Here is a 5,244-nt window from a genome sequence, read left to right as displayed (position 1 = left end):
ATTAACTATAGTGCTCATATTATACATTAGATTTCTAGACTTGTTTGTCGTACACTTCTGCTACTTTGTATCCTTTGGCCTATACCTCCTTCTTGTCCCCAATCCTCATCCTCTAGAAACCATTGTTTTACATTGTTTTATTCTCTCTGTATATGCTGTACATTTGACCTCTTTTTTAGATTCCACATAAATGTGAGATCATGCAATGTTTTTCTGCTGGTAGTTTTTGTATCTCTTTTAGAGAAAAATCTATCAAGGTCTTTTGCTCATGTTTTAATCAGGTTGTTTTTCTGCTATTGAATTTTAAGTATTGTTCGTATATTTAAGGTATTAACCCATTTTCAAATACCTGGCTTGCAAATATTCTTTTTCCCAGTCATAGGTTGCCTTTTCATTTTTTTTATGGTTTCTTTTGCTGTGTGGAGACTTTTTAGTTTGATGTAGTCTCATTTATTTATTTTTGCTTTTGTAGTCTGAGCTTTTCCTGTGATTTCCAAAAAATTCATTGCCAAGGCATGAATTGCCAAGAGCTTTTTCCCTATGTTCTCTTCTAGGAATTTTAGGGTGTCATGTCTTATCTTTAGTTATTTTACCCATTTTGCATTGATTTTTATGTACAGTATAAGATAAAGGTCCAATTTTATTTTTTGTCTGTGGAAATGCAATTTTTCCAGCATCATTTGTAGAAGATAATGTTTTATCCCCACCTTCTCTTGGCACAATGTTTGAAAACTATTTGGCTGTGTATGCCTGGATTTTCTTTGCTCTTCTGTTATAGTAGCCAAACAAACTAGGGCACATACCAATTATCTTTTCTGACCATAGTAGAATGAAATTAGAAATCAATAACAGAAGGAAAACTGGAAAATTCACAAATATGTGAAAATTAAACAACACCTTCTTGCACAAGAATTGGGTTAAAGAAACAATCAAAATGAAAATTAGAAAATATTTTGAGTCATTGAAAGCAAAAAGCTTACCCAAACAGATAAGATATAGAAAAAGCAGTACTAAGAGGGGAAGTGCATGGCAATAACTGTCCGTATTAAGAAAAAAGAAAAAAAATGAATAACTTAATTTTATACCTCAAAGAGCTAAAGAAAGAAGAACAACCTAAGATTGAAGATAGCAGAAGGAAAGGGATTTTAAAAATTATATGAGAAATATCAAATATAGCCCATAGAAAACTAATAGAAAAAGCAACTAAACTAAGATTTGGGCTTTCTTTTAAGATAAGTAAAATTAACAAACTTTCACACCTACTGGAAAAAAATAAGAGAAGACTCAAATGTAATCAGAAATGAAAGAGATGTCATCACATCTGATGGCAAAGAAACAAGAAAGATCATAAAACATTACCATGAATAATTATATGTCAACATGTAGAAACACAGTGTACCAAGACTGAATCATGAAGAAATTGAAAATCTCTCTCAATAAAGAAAAGTCCAGCGCCAGAAGTATGCCCTGATGAATTCTACCACACACTTAAAGTATGAACAGTGATCTTTCTCAATCTCTTTAAAAAATATTGAAGAGTGGGGACTCCCAAAGTTATTTTACAAGGCTAGCATTACCCTGATAACAAATACAGACAAAAAAACCTTTCCAAGAAGAGAAAACTACAGGTCAATAAATATTCCTGATGAATACAGATGCAAAAACCCTCAACAAAATACTAACAAACTTAATTCTGTAACACATTAAAAGGATCATATACCATATCCAAGTGGGATGTATCTGTGAAATACAGGGTGTTCTAACATATACTAACCAATAAATATGATACCATACATTAGTAAAATGAAGGATAAAATTACATAATCATCTCAATAGATGCAGAAAAAGTATTTGACAAAATCTGACACACTTTCATGATGCATTCTCTCAACAAACTATATACAGAAGGATTTTTTTGCATATGAAAAGTCCACAAATAACATGATATATAACAGTGAAAAAATAAAAGCATTTTCTCTAAGATCAGAAACAAGGCAAGATGAACACTTTTACCACATCTAGTCCTCATAGTACTGAAATTTCTAGCCAAGGCAATTAGGAAAGAAAAAGAAATAAAATATATTCAATTGAGAAAGAGTGAAGTAAAAACTATCTTTTGGCAGAAGACATGATTTTATATGTAGAAAACATGAAAGACTACACACACAAATTTTCAAAGTTCTGTTGGGCAAAAATACAAAGCTGGAGACATCACACTTTCTGATATTAAAATATGTTACAAATGTAAAATAATCAAAATAACATGGTACTGGCATAAAAACAAACATGTAGACCCATAGAACAGAATATAGACTTTAGAAATAAACCCAGGTACATGTGGTCAATGGATCTTCAACAAGGATGCCAAGAATACACAATGGGGAAAGGATAGTCTCTTCAACAAATGATGTTGAGAAAATTGGATATCCATGTGCAAAAGAATGAACTTGATCTTTATCTTATGACATACACAAACATCAACTGAAGGTGGATTAAAAATTAAATGTAAGACCTGAACATATAGAACTCAGAGAAAAACAAAAGACTTAATCATTGTTTTAGGCAATGGTTTCTTAGATAAGGCACCAAGAGCACTGGCAACAAAAGCAAAAGTAGACAATAGGATTACATCGAACTAGAAAACTTCTGCACGGCAAAGGAAATAATCAATAGATTAAAAAGGCACCTACTGAATGAGAGAAAGTATTTGTAAACCATATGTCTGATAAGGGGATAATGTCTAAAATATATACAAATCATTCACAGCTCAATAGCAAACAAAGAAACAAACAAAAAAAAATCCTGATTTAAAAATTGGTAAAATAGGCCGGGTGTGGTATCTCAGGCCTGTAATCTCAGGACTTTGGGAGACCGAGGCAGATGAATCACGAGGTTAGGAGTTCAAGACCAGCCTGGCCAAGATGGTGAAATCCCGTGTCTAGTAAAAATACAAAAAATTAGCTGGGTGTGGTGGCAGGCGCCTGTAATCCCCACTACTTGGGAGGCTGAGGCAGGGAATTGTTTGAACCCAGGAGGTGGAGGTTGCAGTGAGCCGGGATCATGCCACTGTACTCCAGCCTGGGTGACAGAGCAAGACTCCATCTCAAAAAAAAAAAAAAAAAGGCAAAATACATAAATAGATATTTCTCTAAGGAAGACATGCAAATGACCAAGTGTATAAAAAGATGTTCAACATCAGTAATCATCAGGAAAATTCAAGTCAAAACCACACAAGATATGGAACATTATTAGTGGAAATGTAAGATGGAACAGCTGCTATAGCAGTTTCTCAAAAAATCAATAGTGGAAATACCATATGATCCAGCAATCTCACTTCTGGGTATATTTTTTAAAACTTGAAATATATATTATGATAAGATATTAATACTCCCACATTTATTTCACTGTTATTCACAATAGTCAAAATATGGAAGCAAACTAAATGTTCATGGATTGATAAGTAGATTAAAATATGTGACATAGACATATAATTAAATATTATTCAACCTTAAAAAAAGGAAATCCTGTCATATGTGACAACATGGATGAACCTGTTGATCACTATGCCTATTGAAATAAGCAGGTCACGGAAGGACAATAATCTATTATTTCACTTATGTGAGAAATCAAGTTCATCTAAAGAGAGTAGAATGGTGGTTGCCAGAGGCTGGGGAGAAGGTGGAATGGGAAGTTGTTGTTTAATGTGTATAGCATTTCAGTTATACAAAATTAATAAGTTCTACAAATCTGTTGAACAACGCTGTGCCTATAATTAACAATACTGAAATTCACACTTGAAAATTTTGTTAAGAGGGTAGATTTCGTGTTAAATGTTCCTTCCACAATATGAAACACAAGCAAAGGTGAAATAAAATATTTTTTATTCCTAATTGATCCAGCAGATAACTCTTAATTAAAAAAGAAATAATGGCAGCATTGTACATGGTGACTATAGTAGGTTGTAAGCAAAATTAACCATATCAATATAATGGATGGGAGAGAGGAATGGCAATACTATATTAAGGTATCTGCACTGCCCATGAAGTGGTATAATGTTAATTGAAAGAAGACTCTGATTAGTTGTAAATAGGTATTGCAAACTCTAGAATAATCACTAAACAAAATTTAAAGAGATAATTATTAATATGATAAGATAGGAAAGAAAGTTGAGTTATACAAAATGCTTAACTAAGATCAGAGAAGACAGAAAAGGAAGGAAAAGAGAAACACAGGGTAAATGAAATAAATGGAAAAAATTATTAACACAGTAGATACTAAACCAACTAAATAAAAATCACTTACATACAAAGGTCTAAATACACCAGCTAAATGACAAAGATTGTCAGAGTGATTACAAAATAAGACCCATCTTTATGTTGTCTATGAGAAATCCACTGTGATCATAATGATACAAATAGGTGACAAATGGAGAGATGGCCAACTTATTTTTAAGAATGGTGCTAAAATAATTCAATGGGGACAATGATAGCCTTTTCAACAAATAGTACTGAATAGAAACATGTAAGGGAATAAACTTGTACCCTTACCTCACACCATATACAGAAATTAACTCAAAGTGGATAAGAGACTTTAATATAAGTCCTGAAACTTAAAACTCTTAGAATAAAATTAAAGAGATAAATCTTTAAGACTTTGGAATCAGCTCTGGGTTCTTACATATGACATCAAAAGCACAAATTAAAAAAATAGAAAAATTGGACATCAGCAAAGTTAAAGTCTCTTTTTGCTTCAACAGGCAGCATAAAGAAACTGAAAAGTAAAACTCACATATTAGCAGAAAATAATCACGAAATATATCTGATAAGGTACTTATATCTTGTGTATCCTCACATGCAAAGAACTCATACAATTCAATAAAAAGACAAGTAACCCATTTAACAAATAAGTGAAAAGCCTGAATAGACGTTAATTAAAAGAAGAAATATAAATGGCCAAGAAGCACATGAAAAGATCCTCAAAATTATTAGCCATTAGGAAAACGCAAGTCTAAACTGCAATGAGATACCACTTTACACCTACACTTTACACCTGATAAATAGAATAAAAAATTCAGCTGATAAAAAGTGTTGGTGACAGTGAAAAAACTGGAATATTCATACACTGTTGGTGGGAATGTAATGCTCTAAGTCATGAAAAGGATCTTGAAGTTTCTCAGTTAGACATAGTTACCAATATAATCCAGCAATTTCATCATAGATATCTATCCAAGAAAAACAGAAACAT

This window comes from Colobus angolensis, unplaced genomic scaffold (assembly GCF_000951035.1).
Source record: "Colobus angolensis palliatus isolate OR3802 unplaced genomic scaffold, Cang.pa_1.0 Scaffold268, whole genome shotgun sequence".
NCBI classification, from domain to species: Eukaryota; Metazoa; Chordata; class Mammalia; order Primates; family Cercopithecidae; genus Colobus; species Colobus angolensis.
Note: the sequence above shows the minus strand (reverse complement) of the source record.